The sequence below is a fragment of the Micropterus salmoides genome, unplaced genomic scaffold (genome assembly GCF_014851395.1).
Source record: "Micropterus salmoides isolate LMB-PRFRI ecotype aquatic unplaced genomic scaffold, ASM1485139v1 Ms_hic_scaffold_958, whole genome shotgun sequence".
In the NCBI taxonomy this organism is placed as follows: Eukaryota; Metazoa; Chordata; class Actinopteri; order Centrarchiformes; family Centrarchidae; genus Micropterus; species Micropterus salmoides.
Window position 1 is genome coordinate 22,624 of NW_024044746.1, and position 25,914 is coordinate 48,537.

General features: G+C 42.4%; 1 long non-coding RNA gene across 1 annotated transcript; it reads left to right on the forward strand.

Annotated features, from left to right (window-relative positions):
- The first annotated feature begins 10,666 nt into the window (after positions 1 to 10,666).
- On the forward strand, positions 10,667 to 25,679 carry LOC119896352. The gene is made up of 3 exons (XR_005443205.1): positions 10,667 to 11,326; positions 12,235 to 12,320; positions 25,489 to 25,679. It is a non-coding gene; the product is annotated as an uncharacterized LOC119896352 (long non-coding RNA).
- Positions 25,680 to 25,914: the final 235 nt, after the last annotated feature.

Genomic DNA, 25,914 nt, shown 5'->3' on the forward strand with positions numbered 1-25,914 from the left:
AGACTGAAGAAGTCTTGGCTTTCTTTTTTCTTGTTCAGTTCTTTCACTGTACCTCTCTCACGGTCTCTCCTAGTCAGTGTTTTATTCAGCAGAAACAGAGATGCCACATCACAGGGAGACTGGAGAGAAGAAAAGAGAAGAGAAGAGAAGAGAAGAGTTTAAAAGTGTAGTGTAGGAGAGAGCTTGAGAGAGTGTGTGATGTGGCTGAGTAAAAGTACACAGATGACAGAGAATACTTTAGACACAGTTATATAAAAGAACATTATTTAGTGGTTATTTTGTGTGTGTGTGTGTGTGTGTGTGTGTGTGTGGGCAGCCCATCTGCCTGGTGGAGTGCAGGGGCCCTGTGGCCCTCACAGTCAAAGACCAATGTGATTTAGTTGTGCGGGTCAAAGGTCAAGAGCCCCAAGTCTCCATCTGCGCCTAAAGAAAAGGCCATCAGGAAGGGATTAGGCTGGAGTCAATGGTCCTGGTGACATGTCTGCCACCAGTTTACTTCACACACACACAAATAAATACAAAAAATGTACTTTTTTTATAAACCTTTCACAGATTAACCAAGAGAAAATCTGTGTTTACACTAGTGTTAGCATTAGCATTAGATTATTTTTAATATTTGTATTATTTTAAGCATTTGTTACTGGTGTTTTACTCTAAATTAGAAACCCAATTATTGTTAAAATTAGCTTTATAGTCTTCACATGATATAATATATGATATAGGATATAGGATATGAGTTTTATCTTTGGAGTTTGTGTCAGAATTAGTTTAATAAACTTTTTATAATGAAAGCAAAATAAAATGTTTAAGTCCTAATGAAATGTATTGATTTAACATCTTTAAAGAAAATAGTATTGTGAAATCTAACATTCAGCGGGGTCAACTGGCAGGGCATGCTAGAAAAGCCAGGTAGCGATGAAGCTTGCTCGGCTGCCCTCATTAGTCACCTGAAAGTCACCATGGCTTGCAGGTTGTAGCAGTATGTTAAGACACTTCCATAAACTGTAATTGGTGTTTACTGTGGATAGTTTGGGTTGTAATCTGACTGTTCACCTTTGTTTTCTTTTCCAAACAAATTTTACAAGCTTGGAGGTTTGTTTGAAACCTAAATGCTCGCCTGACTGCTCATGTTTGTTGCCCAAGACCTCAGCGATTACTTTAATGAGTACAATCTCACCATAACCAAGCCACAAAAAGAAAACCAATCTTATAAAAACACATAGTTTAGTTTTGTATGTACAGTATGAGTACTAACAGTAGTATTAGTGGTTCCATATTTGCATTAGCAGACTGTAAGTCATATTTCCCAGTTGTCTTTAGCTCTGAGTCCTGAGAATTCAACAGTAAATTCTTTTAACTTGTACAGAGCTCATTTAATTTCAGAAGACAGCAGTAGAAACCTGAGGAAAGTGCTATTTATGAAGAGCTGTTTGACTGACAGACAGGCCTGCGATGGCTGAAGACAAGTGTGTTTGATGAAACATGGCAAGAGCCAAATCCCAGTCAACCCTCCTATTCAACCTACTGAAGGACGACTGTGTTGTTGAAAAGTTCCCCAAAGTGGCTCAGAAGAAGAGCCTGTTTTTCCACAGGTGAAGGGAAAACTGGCGAGCCGGGGGAATAATGTTTATGTATTAGATTTCAAACACTTCCTTCCTGTGAGGAAATCCAGATGTAAAGGTGTGTTCTTCTGCCTCAAGGATCTGACAGATTTCTTCTTCCTTTTCTGCTTTTTTTCCTGTTCAGTCTTCTTCTTGGTGTCGCAATGGCGAAGTGATGGAGTTTGGGTCTCCATCATCTCAACAACACACAGAGGATGTTTGAGCTGAATATGCATACAGGTCGCTACCGAATGTGCTGCTTGGCATTCTTTAAAAATTTGTGTGTTTGCAAAGTGTGTTTGCTCACAGCCTCAGACACCTTTAAGTTTGTGCGGTGGAATATAAAAAAATACCTGCCATTAAAGGCAATATCAGTTAAAGGCTCTCCCTATAAACAAACCAATTTCTGGGCCATTTAAGTGCCTTTCAAGAAAATCGCCTGCTCTATGATGACGACAGAACTTTAATCTTCAAACAAACCTTATCCGGCTCTAGTGGGTTTTTCTCACTGCTCTTATCTTCCTGTGAGCGTTGTCGGCAGAGTGAATTTCTATATATTCTTACTTTCTTTGTCAGCATATATAAACAAACCCAAGGCCTTCACAAATACGCACCTCCCTGTCTCCAAAAGTTTGATAATGTCCTTTTCTTCCTTTCTCTGCTACTCCGAGAACGGGTTGTTAGCTCTTTGAGCCGGCTATCAGAAAATCCGGGGGAAATTACGCTGAGCGCAGCAGCCATACAGCAAAGGGTGATTACAAATTCAAATGGATGCTTTTACATCAATGGAAGGCTTTGAAGACTTCTTAATGAGGAGATAGCCAGAGTTAAACATTTGTGGAAGTGCCATCTTCGAAAGAGAAAAGAGGGGCGAGAGGAGAGAAAGAGGGGGAGACGGAAAAGGGTTTTTGATCCTGGCAGATATCTGCAGGGCAGTGGTGAGCAACTGTCTATCGCGGACTGGCGGTTGTCTTTTGAGAGCTCGCTGTTCAAGGCTCTGTTTGGAGATCCAGGGTTAGCTGGGGCTCTGTGAACAAACTTGCACCAGGACAGCAGCCCCGCTGCTGCGTGCAGATCAATGTCTGTCAGGTTTGAAAGACTGGCATGTGTGATGAAAGCAGGATTGAGATACAAAGAGGGAGAACGCAAGCACAAGAGGGCTGCAAAGAATCGAATATACCAAATATTGAAAATGAAATAAGAGAAGCAGACGGGGCAAGAGCAGAAGAAAAGGCAAAGAAAAAGACGTTGAAGAGAAGGAGTAGACACTAAAAAAAGTGAGGGGTCTTCTGCAAAAAAAAAAGGGATGTTAAAAATAAAGGAGGGGGGCAATGAAAGAGAGATCTAAGCAGGGAAAGAAAGGGTGGAAAAAGAGCAAAGCAAAGGATAAACAAACACAGGGAGGGAGAGGGAGACGGAAGTGCTGTTCCTCCATCTCAGCAAAGCAGCGGGAGTCTAGTAAAGCTTTGAACTTGGCCCCCATTAGAGGCCTGATGACGGTTTGAAGTGAACGGTTGAAACGAGCCGGAGCATTTTAGATGTTAATTTGTTTTTGTTGCGTGTGTGCGCGTGTGTGTGTGTATTTTCTCATCCTTTTCAGGGCCTCCGAATTGCTCATAGTCACACCCAATTTAACACAGCAGGATAAAATGCTTCCTTTAGCTTTATTGTTCTCTGCTCTTTTCCTTTTGTCTCATTTTCTCTTTTACCTTCTTTTTTGTTTTGCGCAGAAAAAGGATTTGTAGTTGTTAAAGCAGAACTTCAAGTTGAATTCAGCTGTTTTATGGAAAGCAAAAAATGAATCTGTGGAGATGTTATCTTCACAAGGCACTGTCGTGATTTGATTTGATCTTTTTCTCTTGTTTTCTCAGTCATCACTTTTGTGATGCCCTGATGGAGAGATACATCTTTCATGTGTGAAAGTAGTTGACGGCGTTTTAATACTATAACTCATTGCACAAACATCATCACGTCATTGTGCTCACGTTCTTCTGTTAACCATCTATTGCCACTAGTTACTTGTGTGACGCTCTGAGAAGTTTGTAATTTGAAGATGGTAATGATATGAAAGTGTTTTGTGAAAGATGAATCTCTGGAATAATGATGCTTTTTGGTGGTGTGACTTTCACTCTCAGATTGAGCACAGTGACTATGTGTGTGTGTGTGTGTGTGTGTGTGTGTGTGGGTTGGGGAAAGGATGGCTGAGATGGAGCCAGGTCAGTTGACTTTTTTATGGCCTATTTGACCTCTGACCTCTGGCCGTATATCCCATCAGGTCTGCGGCGGTCGGTCAGATCAGAGAGCCAGTCTGGCACCACCACCTCCAGGTTGACTCCCAGCCTTTGTCCCCACGCTTACCCAGCCAGGATGACAGGTTCTGGGGGACACGGTGGGGGCAGGGTTTGGAGGGGGGGTCTGGTTGTGTGTCTGGATGGGTCTGGTGTGTAAACACTGAGCGTCTGTGATCTGGTGACACATGAAAGGGGTCTGGCTGTGGGGTTGCCGGCCCATCGTCTATATGTCGACATCCCCCACCCACCCACACACACACACACATGCATACACTGACACCAGATTTATGTATTTATGCATTGCAGCGGCACAACTCAAAGGGATATGGCTGGAGGGGGTTAGGGGAGAGTAGAAGGGGAGTGAGACTGGTCTGCAGACAGACTGATGGGGTGCTGGGGGGGGGGGGGGGGGGGGGGTTGTAGGGTCTATAGGTGACAGGAGAGATTGAAGGGCAGGAGGGAGAGGAGGGTAAGGGGTGGGAGACATCTGGAGAGCGATGATGCTGATTCATAAGTTACTGAATGAATTCGTCCAGAAGTGAAGGGTTCCACACATAAAGCCTGAACTAAAACATTTCTTTCAAAAACGAGTCAGATTAAGTGAAATGTCCTCATCATAAAGTCATGAGGGTTTTTCATTTGGCACCGAAGCTGTTTTGCTCTCTTAAGCTAGACTTATGGTGCTTAACTCTTAATATGTGGAGCAGAGCAGATCATGAAAATCACGGTGTGTGTATAACAGTGTATTAGATCATCATCTTGTATGTAGCAGCAGACAGCCCTTACCATTAGATGCGACCCATTATTTATTTCTGTACTTTTAATTACACATCACATCTTAAAATGTTTTAAATACAAAATGGTGTCTGAGTGGCTGTTTTAAAAGAAACCTTTGTTACTGTAGTTCAATTTAAACAACACTGTGTAGTACTCAGTGCTCAACACTAGAGGGTGGAGTTATGTGCCTCCACAAAAGACCTGATTCCACTGAATATACTGATTATACATTGTTTAAATGGGTAGAAAAAACTAAACAAAAACTCATTCATTTTATTTATATTATAAACCTAAACTGTTTCTAGTTGTACCGGATTATTATTCGCTTGTCAATCCCCTGTAAAGGACATAAAATTGTACTAACCTGCATGAAATAAAGTATTATTGAATTGACTGTGTCAGCCACAAGGTGTGACTTTGCAGATGATCTGTATGATCGGTTAAATGAAAGAGATTTTTGGGGGGATGTGTCCTTTGTATTCTAGTGAGCTCACATAAACAGTTGTATTTTGATTATGAAGAGCTGATGTGCCAGACACGTTGCCATTTTTGAGTTTCTTTTTATTTTATGAGATCTCATATTAAGAAATTAGAGCAATAACAACAGCGAGGAGAGAGTTTCTTGAGAGGAGAAACCTCAGAGTGAATTGCATAGTAGTTCATTAAAGGCTTCTGTCAAGGTTGCTTCTGTTGGTGGTATTTTGACATTCACTTTGTTATTTCTTAATATATCGATAAAAACAAAAACAACACAAACAATGGGTCCAGATGTTGGTTCGATGTCTCCTTTAACACCGGAATGAAAACATAATAGGAGTTCAGTCTTGGTCTCCCAGTGTTCAAGATGATGTTCCAGAGGTACACACAGCACTATATCTAGTCCATTTCCTTTTTTCTAAATGCAGAGCTTTAGCACTCAAATTGAGTGAATTATGTCCCAAAAATGATCACGTAAAAAAGGCTCTTTTTTGGGGTTCATTTTCCCAGTGTGGATTTATAGTTTAAGTTCCTTCAATCTTTTTCAGCTTTCAAACATAGTCTTCACTCAGGTAACAGTGAAAAGATTATCTTAATATGATTTCAGCAATTATTCCCAGCTAAACTGATATAATTGAGTGATCTCCTTGTGGTCCACATAACCACGGCTTTAATGTCAGACACTGTGGTTTTAACTTAACTGAAGCTTCAGTCATATCATATTTTGTTTGCCCAAAATCACAGATGGTATTTTCATCATAAAAATACAAGAATCATTTCAGCCCCCAGAACAGTCTTTTACTCTTTTCTTGACAGGCGAGCAGCTAAGCCTTCAAGAGTAGAGAGAGAGGGAGAGAAAATGAGAGAAATAAAGGGGGGATGTCTGGGTAACTTCAATAGCCTCTCTGTGTCCATCTAATATGGAGGGCTAGCATGCTGGGAGTTGGCCCTTTCCATTCAGACAGACCCCAAACTCATAAAGACCTCTTCTGTGGCCCCCAACCTGAAACCCACCCACCAAAGCCCTCGCTGGTATAGGCCCCTTCCATGGGAACTTGCAATCTGCAACGTAATCCCACTTTGGCCCCTGGAGAAGCCTTTCCAAACAAACCATGTGAGTCCTAATACCCAGGGCTTCACAAGTGGCTCCTGGCTAGGCCTGAGCTCCACCACCACCAACAACTTGGCCCTCCTTCTTCTTTTTTTCTCATTCCCTCGCTTTTCTTCTTTCCACGGATAGACGACAAAAGAAAGGGATCTCCTTCTAATTGCTTCGGAGATTGAAAAGCTGAGAGGGGTGGTGGGCGGCTACAGGGGGAATTGAGGCCGAGGCTCTGGAGGCAGCGGGGTACTGTCAGTCTGGCTTTGCCCGCCCTGGGTGTGCAGGAGCTGGGATAAAGGAGCTGGCAGGACAGCCTCTGCTGCAGATCTGGGCTGAGTGGATCAGAGTGAAGGCGTGAGACTCCCAGGGCCCAGCTTTACAACTCCGGCCAAACGGCGGACTGTGAGAATGTGGAGGAGCTGAAGTAACTCTGCTGGAGGCCCTCTTCACTCATGGGAAAGGACGTCTGGTCTTCACAACTGGGATTCAGAAACCATAGGCTGCTGAGAACAACGTGTTCAAGCCAAGAAGGAGTATCTGACAGAGGGAAGGCAGAAACACAGTGTATTGGTAGCAATCCAAACCTTCTGCCCTGTATGAAAAGCCCAGCCACCACTGATCAGTGTGGTGGTAGATGATGAAGTGTGTGAACACACAGTTGGGGTGGTCCGTGACCTTTGGATCAGTTGCTGTGACATGCAGAGTTGCTGATAACACTCACACACACAGACAGAGACATACACACACAGACACACACCTTGACCTCTGCAGTAAGCCATGCCACAAGTCCACGCCTCTTTCTCTCGCTCTGCCATCACCCAGCAGCAGCAGCTCCTTTGAAGCTCAGTGGAGGAGTTTTGCTCAGCTGTTTATCATTGTGAAGCGTGAATGGGACAAAAAAGGGAAAAAGGAAAGAAGCTGCTTGGGTGATGATGAAAATCAAGATTACAGTATACAAATCTCTGCCTTTCAATAACAGCCACACACAAAAAAAAAGATTTGAAAGCAAAATTTGAGTAAAAATAAGATTGAGGTCAGAGCACTTAACACGTCATGTTTGAGTTCAAAGACTGAATAGAAAAGGGCCCGCTCCTCTGTATGTGAAGTGACATGAGATCCAACGGATTTTGGACCTTACTAGCTCCCAAAAGTTCCCTCAGTCTCCCCTCCCTGACCTCCTTTCATCCCTCCATCCCTTACGCCTTTCTTCTTTTTAATACAAATCAGCCACTCAATGCCATGCACATGTTTTAGTGTTATTTGAACTCTGGCAGAGAACTTCAAACAGCTTTCAAAGTGAACAGAGTTTTTTCCCCTCTTGCTCTCTATCTTTTTCTATTTTTTAAAAAAAAGAACACAGCCGCGCTTCCAAGTACACCTGATCAGAAGGTCGAGAGATGGGGATTATGATATGCAAATGAGGCTTTGTTATCAGCGTTGACATTCGTTATAAAGCTTAACAGAGGAGAGGTAAGATGAAGAGGTGGCAACACACCCCCCTCTACCCCTTTTAGCATAACCTCCCCTCTCAAACACATTGGCCTACCTAAGCCCCTTTTTTTCTCATTTAGATCAAAAGGTTACACACAACAAAGAAAGGCCTGTGTGGAAAAGAAAAAGCACCCTGTACACACTTCTGTGCACTTTTACACAGTCAAGACTATTGATTGGTCAGATGCCCCAAAGGTGTGTGCACATCTGTGAAGTATGTGTGTGTGTGTGTGTGTGTGTGTGTGTGTTGATGTCAGGATTCGACCATGTCCTGATGAGGTTGTCATCTCTTATGCTGTTTAAGCATAATGGAGGTCTATGCAATTACCAAACGCCGTTGAAAGGCTTTCATATCTCTCCCCCGCTGTGACACGATAAGGACAAGGACACACAAGTGCACACACACACACACACACACACACACACACACACACACACACACACACAGGGGATTGAGTCCTTTCAAATACAAAAGAAACATGAATATTGTTGCCCCCCCTGTTCAATCTGCATACTGTTCAGTTCAAAGGAGTCCAAGCGAGGTGGCGGCCTGTGCTACTTTTCCAGCTATTAGCCTGGCCCACCATCTGCAGTGATCTAGCGAGGAGTGGCTTTTATGAACTTCATAAATGCATGATTATTAGAGCGTCAGAGTGGAGATGAGCTGTCTGGCCTTTGAGTTTAGCAGCAGGGGTCCCGAGTGCTTTGATGTGAATCATACAGTTAAATAACTTTTGAGAGGTAGAGGGAGCTACTGAAACCTTACAAAAGGCCAAGCCCCAGTTTTTTTTTCCTCTTTTTTTGACACCATGTCAACGAAAACAACACTCATTATGTAGACATCCTCAGGTACATTGTGAAACTGCACTCCATATTCCTGCCAATAAGCAACATTTTGTCTTCATCAAATTGCAGACTGGCTGTCTTCTAAAAATTGTATCAAAACATCACTTTCTCTCTCATAGGAAAAAAAAGTCAACTTAGCAGGTGTCCTGGATGTTTCAGTCATATCACAACGCCTTCATCTGTGGATGGGATTTTCCCAATTGTCATAGAATTGTTAATAGTTCAGAGTCCTCTAAAGACTTCTCATCCGTGTCATCTTGAAAGCTGAGGTTCACTCTTGACCTTGGAGACAGCATTTACGAAAACAATCTCCCCACAAGATCCATTTAGTAGCTGTTCTGGAGTGTTTGATCATAGGACATGATCTTCATCAACAGATGGAGTTTGCCCAGTTGTCATAAAGTTGAAAGAAAAATCTCTGAGGTCAAGAATGACCTTTGAAACTCAATATAATAAGTTGCCTAAATAATGCATGGTTCAGTCTAATTTGCTCTTTGGTAATTCATTTTCTCCATCCATGCTGAAGGCACAGACTTCAGCTTTTTGTAATGTCACCCTCCTTGTAGTGGATGAAAGAAGGTTTTGATTACAGCCTTTTGAAATTTTGAGAACACACAGGGCACCCCAGTAGCTTTGGGGTTAAGACACTATCAATGAACTCTGACGACCCTAGTTTAAGTTTGTTTCATCTGTCCCTCCCTCATCTCTCTTCTACGGTCTGTAATAAAAGATAAAAATTTCCCCAAATGACTTTTAAAATGAGGACACAAAAAATGAAAGACAACTGTTTGTCAACATACCATGTTATACCCACCAGACATTTTTGCGTGTATGTGGCTATTTTGGCTTCATTAGTGAATACTGGGTAAGAATATGTGTGGCTAGTTTAATTTTGTTGGGATTGTGGCCTTTTCACCACAAGGTAAAGCAAGTGTGAAAGTCTTTGCTCACAGCAGGGACAGTGGTGGGAAGATGCGGGACTTCAGGAGAGCATCCTGCTTACATCCTGAAGCATCAGTGGATGATCAACACCCAGCTCAGACACAGGCAACAGATTGGGAAAGCTTCCTTTCTTTAGGGATTCAAGGGTTAATTGTCTTTTGACCCCCTTTATCCTTTAACTGCAGAAAAAGATATTCACTCTCCCTTTCTTTGGTTTATCAATCACATCTAAGACGTTAACAAAACAACTGACCTTAAGTGCTCACTGTGGCCTGAAGGTGGTGCTGCTAATCCACATATCAGTTACCAATGTTCTCCCCAAAATGAGCAGGACCCTCCAGTAGAAAACCACTGGGAAACTCCAGATTTAGTAAAATTACATTAGATAAAGTATTCAGGTGCGTTGCAGTGAATCATACTGCTTGTTTATATATAGATTTGGATATGGTTCACTTTGCTGCTTTAAATGAGATACATTATTTAACAAACTACCATAAACACAACTTTGATGCATCTAAAATGACACATAATTTATGAATGGAATAGTTGTATTTTAATTCCTTTAAAACTTTAAAGGTGTGTGTATACCTGTCTTGTATTAATGACATCTAGTATTTTGTAAACAGCGGTAATACTGCTCAAATGAAGGGTTTTCATAGGTTTAACACCTTCACTGGAAGAAGAAACTGATGATTTAAGGAGAAATGTACCTTTTGTGATAACATAAAAGCTTTATAATAGCACATTGTATACCACGGAAGATTAAGAAAAAAGAAAGAAAGAAAGAAAAGGTTATTATTAAGCATTATTCCTGTCTGCAAATATATGAGATTTACTGTGGGCCCATCTGTTGCTGATGCATCAGTGTCCACTAGATGGATCCCTACACCGCTTCGACGGGAGCTCTGCTCTCACGTTGCTGCTGAGAATCATCTCAGATGCGTCGATCAACATTTGTGGATCGAACAGAAGATCTGTAGGCCTAAATATTTTTACAGGTGATGTCAGGTGAGAGAGGAAGGGCTGCCCAGATGACACCTCTCTGTACTCTCAGTGGAGACTCACGTGGACACTTTCCCCTGACGTAATTGCCTCAGCCCGGTAGGTGGCGACCTGCCCAAGCGAATATAATCAGATTAAACCAGCCGATATTCGGATGGACCTGCCGGCTACCAGACATACTGTGCACCTGGTGGATCTAATCCATGTGTAGGTTGTGTCTGCAGCTTTTATTGTATAGTTCTATCTAGACAAAGATAAGAATTAGTCATTATTTTTGAGCTATTGTGTTTTCACCTGCTGATCACTTGTCTTGATGTAGCCTTTATTAAAGGCAGACAGGGTGCCGATCGTGGAGGAGAATCCGCGTCTTGCATACTGCAACGCCGTGACGCAACTCTCACTTTCCTGCTGCAACACAATAAAATATGAATCGCCGAAGCGGCGACGATGGGACGCTTCTTCTTTGTGAGTAAATATCGTTTAAATGGTGAGAGGTGGGGGTGTGGCGCTGACCATCTCCCATTCACCAAAACAATACACGCCCAGAGAGCTCGCACATTTGTGGCGTAAAAAAGGAAAGAAGCCGCGCCGGGTTCCAGGTTTGATCACTGTGGAGCTATCTGCTGTGAACTGCCTGGGTGCACAGGCCAGCCAGCAAGCCCCTCGCCTGCTCCGTCCCTCCGCAGGCTCCAAATAAAAAGCGATCCACGCAGGGATCCTCATCGCATTACACAGATTCAAAGCGCTGGATGCAGAGCGAGACCAAGTGGCCTGCACATTAAGATGCGATAACTACGGTAAGATTAAAGATGCCTTAGCTTTTTTGTGTGTCGGTGTGCTTTGGCAATCAGCTGTTGGGTCCATGGATGTGTTACAGCCCTCAGACATAAACCGGCGCAGAGCTAGAGACAAGATGTGAGGAGGACAAAGGGGCGGATGGAGCCAGAGGAGACGTAGCTATATGTTTTTTGTTTTAGATTATTAGTGTTAATGGAAAAGAAAAGCACCACCAGCAGAAATGTTCCTTTCCCTTTATAGCAAATAAAGCTGCCAGGACAGTACAGCCCAGGATATTGTGGTGTACCTCCCTGTTAAAGCACATTTGGATCGTGTTGTCTATTACAGCTGTGTAGGCTGATGATTTATTCTAGGAAGTGGCAGTGTCTGATGCATCTGTGGCTCATTATCCATGTAGCCTGGTGTGAACTGTACATCAGCTACTGGATTCTCTCCTCTCTTCTTGGTTCTCCTTATAGCAGGCCACAGCATAGATTACTCAGACTTTCATCTCCTTGTCACCTAATTACACCAAAATCCCCTTTTTATTCCAGGGATAGATCACTGTGTGCCTGTGTGACATTGCTTATCAGATCATTTAGAGGGGGTTTCTGCTCTGTGTCCTCATGTGAACTGGTTCCTTAACGGAGCTGTAACGCAGCTTTTAATACAGAGTGTGAAAAAAGTGATTATTCTGTAGAGGTAACTGTAAGATGTTGCATGACAGCGTTAAGCTTTTATCACTGTTAAAAACCTTACCACTCGCCCACCCTTATGCCCCACTCACACCTGAAGTTGTGGCTGTGAAAAACATCAAGTTTCATGCATGACACAAGTTCACAACATCAGTATAAGATGTTGTATATGAAGGATATTAGCTGTGCGTTACCCATTAAACAAATGCATCTCCCTGTCTTTGGGTTTCTAGGCATGTTAGCATTATGATCCATGGCTGTCAGTGTGTCAGTGCAAGATGTGTTCCAAGAGGAGATTGAATGCCTCTAAAATTTCAAGGTAAGATTTTTTATCTCCTCCTTTGACCTTGTACTGTATGTATATGTGTGTGTGTGTGTGTGTATGTGTGTGAGACAGGGTAGCGCTGCATGGAACGGCTGCTCCCTGCTTCGCTTTCCTCCCCTTCATTGTGTCTCCTTCATCTTGATTTCTCTTCACTCAATCCCGAACCTCATTCACAACTTGAACATTTTTACACATGCCCGTGGCTCCTGTCTGAATGCAAACACATGTGTTAGTATATTTTTTGTATTACATATTCACATGCTGCATTTATCACCTTTGTTTTTGTACACTGACAGCTGTGTCCCACACAGAGGTGTGTTTGAAGATGAAGGGGGGTTTGTGTCAGCAAGTCTAAAGGGAATAAGCTTAATTAGGCAAATTGCTGTGAGGGTAAAAGCAAACAGTGGCAGCTGAACCATCTGAATAAGCTGTTGTTTGAGGAATAAAAAAGGAGGTTGTCACAAGGCCTTCATTCTCTAACAGTGGTGATTCACAGAAAAGTTTAAAATATAACATTTACTAAGAAAACATCGGTGTGTGTGTGTGTTTGTGTGTGTGTGTGTGTGTGTGTGTGTAAAGCTGAAGAAGTGTGTTGTGCTGCAGTCTGCGCACTCTCAAGTTAAACTGTAGTTGACATTTTGAACAAAGTTAAAATAATTCAGCTTGAGGGCATCTTGCAAGCTGATTCTTCATGGTATGACCCAGTGTGTCAGAGTTTTAACTTTAAGCTCACATGGATCCACACTATGCTGATCAAGGTCATGACCATGTACATGTTTGTATGTGTCTCTGTGTCCTAATTGACAAATTTAAGACGTTAATTTAGTAATAAAATAAACTAATTGTATAGTGATGACCTTATATGCTGAAATTCAAAGTCATATACGTTGACTACAGCAGGAGAAATTGGTGACAAGTATCTTTTAACTGCTCTGACTGGGCTGGAGATACATCCCCAAAAGTATGCAGGCACATACATTTCTATACCTTTGTGCTGGGGAATTTTTGTTTGTTTACCTTTGTTCAAATTTAGTTTCCAATCTTTATGCTACAACAAACTGATATTTAAGACAATAGTGTGCTTCCAACTTTGTGCAACAGAAACAAACGCCCTTTCCTGTTTCAACATGACAATGCCCCCCATGCACAAAGCAAGGTTCATAAAGTAATGGTGGAAGAACTTGACTGACCCGCACAAAGCCCTGACCCCATCCAACACCTTTGAGATGGGTTGCACCACATGCAAGCCAGGCCTTACTGCCCAACATCAGAGGATGACCTCATTGACGCTGTTGTGGCTAAGTGGGAGCAAATTTATGCAGACAGGTTTCAAAATCTTGTGGTAAACCTTCCCAGAAGAGTGCAGTTATTATGGCAGACAAATGCCCACTGACTTGGAATGAGATGTTCAACCATCACAAATGGACGTCCACACACTTTTGCCCATGTAATGTATCTGTGGTTAGAGTTCTGGAGAAGAAAATGCAAATGTGATCTGAAAAAGCCACACTGATGATGGATGTGATACTGATGCTAAGTGCTGAGGAAAGAGTGACTTTGCTTATGGATTGGTTTGCAAGATAACACACACACACATGCAGCACTATTCTGATGTGACAGGACACACACATGCATGAGTGCATTCACACATGAACTGTACATGCACATTATCCTACATTGTTTAAATGGAAAAGCCGGTGGAGCAGCCGTCAGCGCTTGTCACTGGGACAGGCAGCCACAAGTGTCACAGGTAATGGCTTGTGACGCTGCTGTGTATGTGTGTGTATGCACTCTCTAACCAGCTATTTACCAGGATGTGAATTTAATAAAAGCACACTGACAAAGCACATACTTCGCAGCTGACCTATCCTATAAGCAGTGATTTACTGCTCCTGGAAAAAGAAGTTATTCTGCTAAAGCTACATCTGTTTGTGCTTACACTAAAGAGAGAAACCAAGAGTAATGGGTGGTGCTTTCCTCTTCTTATGGCAAACAGGAAGTTAACATTAGAGAGAAAGGAGGAAGTCTGTTGACTAGATCACATACAGAGTTTTGACCTGCACACTGATTACACACTTTCTATGCACACACTGCACTGCACTCAGCAGGCAGGCTAGCCGGTTATATGTAGAGGTGAATGCAGTGCGGTTTAAGTGGAGGTTAACTGGCACACGCCTGCACTTCAAAACACATCATTGTGTTTATTTTGAATCCCACACTGTCCTGCTGCTGTAAACACTCACTATGGCACCACATGTATTAATCCAAAGCTGAAAATGGTCCCCCCATTTTCTCCTGTTTGAGTAACATTTGCTAAAGGCTACAGTGCCCAGCTATTTTAGGAATTTTGTAGCCTTTAAAAAAAAAGATGTTTATGCACCCTGTTCTAAACATTTACTTCTTCAGTGGGTTTGTTGGATTTGGTCTTTTTGTAGAATTTGTTGACAAAACAAAAAATATAGACTTACACTAGCCTCATCCTTTGGCTATGGCATTCGTGTGAGCCATACTGTGTCTCCATCAGCCTGTTATTACCACAGAGGATTTACATATGATCTATGCTTCCTTAGATTATGTATTTATCTTATTACATGGACACACACAGTACACACTTGACACTTGAGGTTTGAAGAGTGACACTGACAAGGTGCAAGGTACCATGTTAGGTTCTCCAGTCAGTGCCATTGACCAGACACCGATAGAGATCTGGAGTTGGTCCCTGGGCGCTGCACAGCGGCTGCCCACTGCTCCCTTGAGGGATGGGTTAAATGCAGAGAATGAATTTCGCAACATGTATGTGTATATGACAATAGTATCTTCTTCTTCTTTATTATTTTACAAATCACAGTTGTATAATGAGATTAAGTTGTAGTTCTATTTATGCAACTCACAAAAAGTTATACAAAACTCATTTTTTATACAAAAATTATATACACTAGATCGGTGGATAAATAACAAGTGCAGTGCTGAGGATGACTTAAGTCGTCTCACGGCCTGTGGAAAAAAGCTGCTCTGAAGTTTGGATTCTTCTGTATTTCTTGCCAGACACTAGCAGGGTGAACAGGCTGTGGCTGGGGTGGGTCCTGTCTTTTAGTATCCTTTGGGCTCTTTGCAGGCACCTCACCTCACTGATATAACTGATGCTCGGTAGATGGGTACCAATAATCTTCTGAAATCCGGTCAATGGTGGTGGTGTCGTCCAACTTCACAACAGTGTACTCTCCATGTCGGGATGCAGTCGTGTGTACAGCATGAACAGGAAGGAGCTGAGCACACAGCCCAGGGGGCCTCCGGTGTTAAACACAAGAGTGGAGGAGGTGTGTCTGCCGATCCGAACTGTCTGGGGTCTGTTTGTGATGAAGTCCAATGTGTGACGATGTACAGTATTGGCCTTCTGGGCACTACTTACCTGGTTTACTACCATTCAGCTAAAGCGTATGCTATTAACGCAATGCTGTTGCTTCTATATGTTATGTACAAGGTAAGTGGGACTTATTACAGTTAGGTTTCTATGAGATTCTGTGGGTACAGCCTTATCTTAAATCACCTAAGATTCTACTATCTGATAACTGTTTCATGTTTGTTCTATTTAAGATGGAGAAAATGAGCTTTTCTGTAACTGACAATTCAGAAAAGTGTCGACTGGTTCTCACTTACCACCACTGCTGCTGACTTTGTGTGACTGTGTTACCAATATGCTAATTATGCTCAGTCTCAGTGCTGATGCCTCTATTGTGTGGCACATCACTGTCAAAATGGGGGGGGGGGATATATAAGTGGATTGGATATTTTGAGCTGCTTTCAGTGGCCTAGAATCTTGTAATGATGTCGGTCTGTCTGGCAGGGCTGCCTCTCGAAGTCTAGGAGCAGGAACTTGGGGTAAATACCGTGTACAAATTTTATGTAAATGGTTTCTTTTTGTTATCACCCTGAGAGTGTGCGACAACCCTACACAGTGATCCATGTATACTAATTTCAAATGTTAGGATTCTTTTTTCTTCTTCTCTTATTAGTCACAGGCTGTTATCTTCCCGTCCTCATTTTCACAGTCTTCCTTTTATGGCTTTCCATCACTAATCAGACTTACTGTATTTCCTGCACAATTCTGCAAAACAGCACTGAAAAAACACGGGCCACTTCTTCCTTGTGGTCATACAGGATAATAGCATAACAACATTTCTAATATTAATCTTTGTCTGCAAACACTCTCACAGATGATGTTTGTCTCTCTCTGTCTCTGCACCCCCACGTCTCCCTCCATTCATCATGCAATTGGGTGGATTATGACTAATACCAAACCCTACGGATGTTTGCTGGGCTGTCAAGCAGCTTTTCACAGATTATAAATTGTTTAATATTTGGATGCTTGCGTGTTTATGTGTGCGTTCAGTCAGGACTGCGCGTTCATCCACTTTTTGACCTCAAAACTGTCAAAATCGGGTTAGGCGGCACCAGACTCACACGCGAATGTGTAGGCTATTGATGTTGACAGCCATAATTAGAGGTAATTAATTGATCAGACACTCTTTAATAATTGAGACAATGTTCCCCAATACAGCTAAATGATGCCTACAAACACACAGATTTCTCTTCGTCATTCACCTTTCTCAAATAGTTAGATCCAAGCCTTTTCCATTCTTTTGTGTGCTTTTATTTAGTGCCCACGCATACCACACACACATACACAGTCCAGAGACCACGGTTATACAATGAGGAAGAGCTGCCCTGTCAAACAAAAGGATGCAAGTGCCGAGCAAGATGAAAGCTTCACTGTTGGCATGGCAACCACCAGATGATCTGCACGGCAAGGTTTGATGTTTGACATGTTGATGGTGGATTCTGGGTTAGAGAGAGAGAGAGAGGTGAAGAAAACCGGTTTGATCCAGCGCAGCAGCTGCGTGAGTGCTCTTTATCTCCCTGGCTGTTGTTTTATTGTTGTTTTATTCTCCTTTTCATTAAGAGAGGGCTATGTGATTCAGAGCAGTGATGCTCACCGTTCGAAACCTCTGCCCAGTGTTTCCTCTGATGCTACCGGAGCTCATAATGCTGCCAGTGGATCTGCTCAGACCCCCGTGCAGCTCTGTGCACAGTTTGTGTGTTCATACGTGCAGGTTTGAGTGCACGTCTGTTGCTGTTTGCTGCTGCAAATGTATTGTCTAACTGCCGCATTGACACATCACACATTAATGTTGCTCACTGTCAATATGATGGAACAACTACATCAAAACAGTTTGTAAAACCGGCTGAGAATTTATATTTTCTTTGCCATTAATATGAAAATAGTTTGGTCAGATACAACTTGGCCTCTAATTTGTGACATTTTATAGAATAATAAATTAAGTGAATAATGGAAAACTATTGTCACTAAGTAATAGCTAGTTGCAGCCCTAATATTGAAAACTGGCAAAAAAATTATGTGCCTGCAGCTTAGTTAAAAAAAAGTTTATACAGTTTTAGTTAAACCTTAATGAGCACTGGCTTGTGTACGGCAGATACCGCTGTGGAGAGACCAGTCATGCTTCAGAACAGCTATGCTTATGTCACTTTTTCGCCTTGTCCTGGAAAGCAAGTCATCTCTCTTGTGGCTCCGTCCTCTTCTTTTCCTCCGCGTCCGCCCCTTTATTCCTCCGCCCATCTGTCCTCCAGCGAGCGCTTTAAGTGGCCAGCCCCGGTGTTATGGGTCTAACACCTCAACAGCTATTTTAAGAACTGCTTCTTGTGTTGCTTCCTGACTGTCAAGAGTCAGGTCAGGAGTTTCCCTCTATGGTAAGCGAAAGAGGGTGTAGTTCGGCCTGCGTGTCGCCTTGTAAAGACGATGTGATGATGAACCGGCCATCCTTTTCGTCCATGTTAAGCTCATCTTCCTGCCCCTTGTCTATTTTCCTGTCTTAATTCATTGTTTTTTTTCAGAAGAAACAATGGAAACATCTAGTGAATATTACTTTCTTGTCATTTCTCCCTTTATTCCCTTGCTGCATTCCTTTATATACTGTAAGTGGACAGCACATTTACATATACTGTATGTGAGAGCGCAGTACTGTATATGAGTGTAGTGTAACTAGGGTGCTAGTGATGACTGGGACCAGTGTTCCCTGGAGAGAGCAGTGGAGCATGAAAAAAAAAGGCTTGTGGTGTGTTTACCCGCTCTGCTGCAGAATCTCAGTCAGTGGCCCCTTGTGTGCTGGAGGACAAGGGGCCCTCTTCAGCCTTTCTGTTGAGCTCTCTGCTCAGTACCTGACTCCCTCAGTCCACAGTCCCTTTGTTTTGTAGCTTTTGTTTACATTCGTACATGTCCAGGCAACTGCATTAGTGTCAATCGACTGCCCCATCAGCCCCTCTCTCTCTCTGTGCATCCCGTGTTCATCTCCCATCTCTCCGTCTCACCCAATCTATCTTCCCGCCGTCACCCTCCCTTTTGAATGCCTCACCGACTTGCTTCTTCCTTGTCTCGCTCTCCATTTTCCTCCTGCCCCATTTTTCAGTCATCTGCTTAGTATGCTCCTGACGCCCATCTTCATTTCTTTTCCTTGCTTTACTTTTCCATTTGATCTCCCCTCTGTGGAAGTCTGGCATGCTAAACTTAATATCCTTCAGCAGAGGTCATGTCAGTGTGTCCTCGACACCTGCTGACGCATCCAATCACATCAGCACACTGTTACTTGTCAAGTCAAGTCAATTTTATTTATATAGCCCAATATCACACGTCACAATTGCCTTAAGTGGCTTTAATATTTAAAGAGAAGTATTCCGTAGTTCAGGGATTTTTCAAATGCAACCAAGGGACTAAACTGACTTGTTTCTGGCATAAATTAGGGTGGCCTGATAAAGACAGAATTGGGAAGTTCTCAGCTGAAAAATTTAACAGAAAATACAACAGAAATACCCACAAAATATATCATGATGCAAATTATCCCACTTTGACCGTGGTTTGTTCAGCCCACATCCTCCTCGTCATTGTAAGGCTGTGGATGTGTTCTTTCCAAATCAGAGCACAGGCTTGAAAGTGGGTTTTTTAAAAGCCAAAAATCTCAGCACCTGCGGAAGTAACTGATGAGTCATTGATATTGATCCATGACTAACTCCATAACTCCCACAAATACAGATATGTTGTCGCCATTTTGTGCTTAGAGACTGTAAAAGTCTTAAAGGGTAAATCTACTTATTAAAGTCTGTTTACAGGGGTCAGGGAGTACTACTGCAAATGTCATGTATTTTATCATTCACTGGGGCATTTTATTTCATCTTTCTCTCTGTGTCTCTGTGACGCACTTCGTACTTTGTTTTGATAAGTGGTCTTTAAATAAAGTGTAATAATTTAATGATACGAGAAAGAAGCTGTATAAAGCCTTTTGTGGCTTCAGAGGGAGCTGCATGCAAGTCAGATAAACTGACTCAAGTGATGTCATGCTGAGCGTGGGTTGGTGCTGGAGACTACAAGTTTTAAAATGAAAGAAACCTGGGGTGTGGAGTTAGAGAGAAATAAGCTCACCAGACCTCTGTAGCTTACTCCTCATCTTTGCTTGTGGTTAGCACATCGAAGCTACATTAGCTGCTACTAGCATAACACACCCAAATTCTCAGACCAACCTGTTGGCTGTTGAGTTGCATTGTGGGTAATGTAGGCGCTGGATTTTGATAAGGAAGAATAATGTATCCGTATTTTTACTGTCTATTTCCTGTGCTATAAAACATGTTTATATGGGGGGGCACTCTTGTATAAGGACAGTGGGTCCTCAGGGCGTGAAAGAACACACGCACACACTCGCCCCCCTCCCACAGGCTTACCCTTTTACCCTGCTGCTTTTAACTTGCCTCCCCTCCTCTCTTGTCTTCTGGGGTGCTGGCTTTAGCTGATTAGAGTGGCCATGCTTACTTTGTTTAATTGGATGAGTTTTGTCTCTGTGCCAGACTCACCTCGACTCACCTCGACTCCTGTCCTCCTCCTCCTCCTCCCCCTCATCCATCCATCTAAAACAAACACAGGCAGTGGTGCATTAATGAGAGGAAATAACTACAACTGTGGGTGTGTCAGCAAACATTGTGCAGTTTGCGCTTTATTCTACCTGAAAGGCACTAGATGTGTTTCCTACATGTCATCCATGTTTTAGCTCTCATGTAGCATAAGATCTTTTGAGCTATGCATGAGTTTAATTCATAGTAATACTTTCTTTTATGTATGTTAAAACTATGCAAAAAAATGGCTGTAACTTTTTTATATACAGTCTATTAACTGTCCAAATACAAATATGCACCAGAGAAATTGAAATGTACAAGTAAATAACATAGAAGATGCCGGTATCTACAAATTTATGTAGGCTATATTTTAATCACTAAGTAGCTCCATACAAGCATAGAGAGGTGCAACTAAGAATTATTTTCATTATCAATTAGGCTTCCATCTATTTTCTTGATTAATTAATTATTAATATGTATTATTATTATCTTTTAGTCTATTAAAAGGTCAAAAGGTTGTTAATACCTTCCAACAGCCCAAAATTACATCTTTAAATAGCTTGTTTTGTCTTACAAACAGTCCAAATGTCAGTTGCTATCCCTTATCACAAAGATAAAGCAGCTATGCCCATTTAACAAACTAAAACCAACAAATGTTTGGCAGTTGTGCTTGAAATTAGTAATAGTAATTCATCAAAAAATTTGCAGATACATTATCTCTCGGAAATCTGTGTAAAATTGTTCCATTCAACTCTATATGCGTTGTGTTTGAATCTTATGTGTTTTTTCAGTTGTGTGTGTGCATGTGGTAGTACACATGTGGCGTGTACTTTTTGTGGTGGTACACAAGCTACACATTTAACATGACAGACGCCTTCCTAAAACCCGACTCCTGAAAAAACAGACCTGAACTCAGGCATTCTTCTCTGCTCACCCTGTCAGCCTCCACAGTGCTGTAGTCCGTCCTTCAGGCTTTAATGACAACAACAACCACTTCCATCTCTATGGCTCTCTCTCCCCACTCAATTATCCCCTCCCCATCACTTTCTCTTGTCTGTGTCATCCTCCCCATTTTCTCTCTCAATCTTTGCCTTTCTGCTGTCTTTAAGTGAATTCCACTTCAAAAGCTTGTTTCTGAAAGGTTGTATGCAGCCTTTACAGACCCCCCCGAGGGTCTTCATCTTCCTCCTTTTTGTTGCTCTTCTTTCTGTCTCTCTCTTTCCTCGTTTTTTATTCAATCTCCTGTGCCCCTAGCACAGCCACGACAGAAGCAACACACACACATACCCAAAATGACACACACACAACCCACTGTATCAGAGGCAAGTGAATGGCTCGCTGGGAAAGTCAAATGTGATGTTATCCCAGCAAATACAATCTCTGGAGATGTGGTGCCAACCAGAGAGCCTAAAAGGGCACCGGGGCTTCTCAGAAACGCAGACAATCACACAAGCTAACTGCTCTGCTGATCACCTCGATCCCTCATTCCAACATATTTTTTATCAACTGGCAGAAAGCCAGAGTGACTTTGTGTGTGTGCAAATTGCATGTTTGTGCGTATCATTCTGTGCATGGGTGTGCGGTGTCTCAGAAAAGTGAGTACACACCTCACATTTTGTAAATAATTGATTATATCTCTTCATGTGACAACACTGAAGAAATGAGACTTTGCTGCAATGTAAAGCAGTGAGTGTACAGCTTGTATAAAAGTGTAATATTGCTGTCCCCTCAAAATAACACATCACACAGCCATTAATGTCTAAACCGCTGGCAACAAAAGTAATTACACCCCTAAGTGAAAATGTCCAAATTGTCTGTCCCCTGTCTGGCCCGGTGACAAATAAATTTAAATAAATAATAAAACAGACAAAGGAGTATATTAATACTCTCTTGTTAAAGTAAAATCTGTCTGGCACAATATGGTATCCAGCCCCTCATACTCTATACCAGGCTGCAGGGCAGGACAAGTTTTTTAAAAATCAAACAAAAAAAACTAACAAATTGGGGCCAAAGTGTCAATATTTTGTGGCCACCATTATTTTCCAGCACTGCCTTAACCCTCTTGGGCATGGAGTTCACCAGAGCTTCACAGGTTGCCACTGGAGTCCCCTTCCACTCCTCTATGACGACATCACTGAGCTGGTGGATGTTAGAGACCTTGCGCTCCTCCAACTTCTGTTTGAGGATTCCCCACAGATGTTCAATAGGGTTTAGGTCATGCTTGGCCAGTCCATCACCTTTACCCTCAGCATTTTTAGCAAGGCAGTGGTTGTCTTGAAGGTGTGTTTGGGGTCGTTATCATGTTGGAATACTGCCCTGCGGCCCAGTCTCCAGAGGGCGGGGATCATGCTCTGCTTCAATATGTCACAGTACATGTTGGCATTCTTGGCTCCCCAGTGCCGGCAGCACTGATGCAGCCCCAGACCATGACACTCCCACCACCATGCTTGCCTGTAGGCCACACATGCTTGGCACCATCTGAACCAAATAAGTTTATCTTGGTCTCATCAGACCACAGGACAGGGTTCCAGTAATCCATGTCCTTAGTCTGCTTGTCTTCAGCAAACTGTTGGCTTTCTTGTGCATCATCTTTAGGGTGCCATGTTGAACTTCCCGTGATTAGTATGAGGGAGTATGAGAGCGATGACACCAAATTGAACACACCTGCTCCCCATTCACACCTGAGACCTTGTAACACTAACGGGAAAATGGCTAATTGGGAACAATTTGGACATTTTCACTTAGAAGTTTTCTCACTTTTATTGCTAGCGGTTTAGACATTAATGTCTGTGTGATGTGTTATTTTGAGGGGACAGCAAATTTACACTGTTATAGAAGCTGTACACTCACTACTTTACATTGTAGCAAAGTGCCATTTCTTCAGTGTTGTCACATGAAAAGATATAATCAAATATTTACAAAAATGCGAGGGATGTACTAACTTTTGTGAGATACTGTATATGTGTGTACATGCTTGTCTTGCGCTGCCTGTTTGATAATGCTAACCAGGCATGATGGACTCTATGCAATGTGGAGGAATGAACGGGCACAATAACTCAATAACAACTTGAGGCCTCATTCAGTGAAATCACTTGAATGATTTTGTTTCCGCTGTGTTGAGACTGTACAATAGAAGCCTTGTTCCTGTGATCACTGGAGCCTAATAGTTCAATTATATTCTGCATATATTTGTGCTTGGGTTGGGGAAAGAGCTTTTTTTTATATTTATGTTTATGTTTTTAGAGCCCCATAAAGCACAAAAATAATGCAATACATGACAGTCATAGCCTGGTAAAAGACACAATTTAAGGACTAAAAGACAGAAAAAACAAATGAAATGAGCTGTATCAGAACAATATTGGGCTATAAATATAAATGAGCAAAATACTGATATTGATTGCATTTTTGTTGATTAAATCTCTGCATTTTGAGGTTGATCATTTTAAATGAGTTTGGACACACAATATCTCCACCCTCAGTTTTAATCTTTTTACATCAACAATGGGTTAAATGACTTTGTGCAATGTGAAGGATGTTGCTCTTAATGTCAAACCCTCAGAGAATTATCACCTGACTCTGCAGTTGCCCTCAGTTATAAAGAGCATCTTTCCGGTCATTGTTGTTTAATGGCCCTCAACTGTACTGTTTTGGTTCAGTCTCAACGCTTTCATTGTCACCATTTTTACAGCAGCAGCACTCAATTAAAAGCTTTCAATAAACAGACAAATGGCAGACAGACAGACAAACATAACATTTAGCCTTTAAAGATCCAGATATTTCCCTTTGGAGTAGGTGTTGACCAGAACACAGGTAAAATGAAAATACTTGACTTCACCAGTGTTTGAAGAGGAAAACACTAAGTCCCAGAACTCCCCTTATTTGCATGTTGCCGTGTACCCCCACCCAAACACATACAACTTGTACAAATGAGTGTATTAGTACAATGCAGCAGTTTAAATACACAACCAACATTTATATTGTTAATTACTGTGTTTTGTTCTTTATTAAATCCATGTGCAAGGAAATGGGCTGGTAGTTAGTCCCTAATATGTTCAACATTTGAAAGTTTGCTGTAGCTGGTCAACATTTACCCCATCCAGGCTGTAATTGGTCGGTTCACAAAAAGTGACAATGACCAGAAACAAAAGTTGAAAATGTTTCAACAAAAGGTACCCAATAAGGTTGCCCTTAATTCCTTTAAGTGTGTGACACAAATGATCTGTTGACTTTGTGCCCTTGTAGAGCCAGGCTTTGTAAAGTTTATATAATTTTACTTAGACTAGCCGCCGACAGAGAAAGGCAGGCAGACAACAATGGGAATAAGTGAGAGTAATGTAGTGCACCATGGGTAATGCAGTTTATTTAGGGCTATTTTGAATCGCCTAGGGAACCTGATATGGAGTGGGCAGAAAAGAGTGCCAGCAGCTTCACGGAGTAAAAGGTAGAAGTGCCGGTAGTGCGTACCGGTGAATACCAGACCATTTCAAGCACTTGACTTCAACAGGTAGCCAGAAATAAGTCCACTAATGAATGTTGTTGTCGCTTTGTATGTGATAGATGTGTGAAAAAAATCCGTAATGCCATATCTTTTTAAGGTGATAATATGTCAGCATTATTTTCAACTCATAGCACTGCCCCCAACTGGACAAAACTAAATCAGTTTTAAGTTATAATAATCATAATTTCATCCATCCACTAGTCAGAGTAGCAGCCTTCCCTTTGTTTGTCCTTTTTCATCCTCACCACCTTACAGCATTTAGTCAGCTGAGGTCTGCCCCCCATGGAGGGTGGAGTTAAATACAGCCTTGCTCCTCAAGGCTCATGTGTTCTGAAGTAACCCATTAATCATGTTGCCATAGCGGGGGTGAGTGAATGAGTAGGATGCTTGTAAGACACAGAGGCCAGGCCTGAGAGCGAGTCTGTCAGCTACAGCCTTGCATAATGAGGGCTAATGATCGAGAAGCATGGACATACCTGTCCGGTCTACTCACATTAGAATGAATGAAGAGCTGTGAGGCTGATCTCTTGTATGCTATGTCCTGTGTGTGTGTGTGTGTGTGTGTATGTGGGGATCTCTGAAGTTATTTAATCACATTAGTGATTTGCACTGCATTTTCTCAACCTCCTTCCTTACACACAAAATGTTTCTTACCAACGTTTCTGTGGCTATTAACAGTGGATTGCTTATGTCTCTGTCTGTCGCTCCCAGGCTGTGAGCCCTGTGCAGGGTGGTGATGAGCACTCAGGGCAGCAGCAGCAGGGGAAGTGGCCAGCATGCTGACACTCCTCCCCCTCGTCACGCCCCTGGACCTAAGCTGCAGGTGCAGCGCTCCCTCTCTCGTGACACTATCACCATCCACTTCTCTGCTCTGGGGAAGGAGGAAGATGATGAGGACGAGGAGCTCTGGGGTACCTGTTGCATCTGTTGGGGATAAATCTGGGCTTGGTAGTGCAGGGGGACTTCAAGGTTTAGAAGCTTCAGGGGCTGATGACCAGTCTATCACTACGGGCTTGGAGGCAAAAGAAGAAGCTGCTTTGAATCTGCTGGTGTGGAGACCTCAGGAGTGCGGTGCTTCCTGTTTCATCCACCACCCTATCTTTGCAGCCCTCAGACCTGATCCACACACCCTCTCTC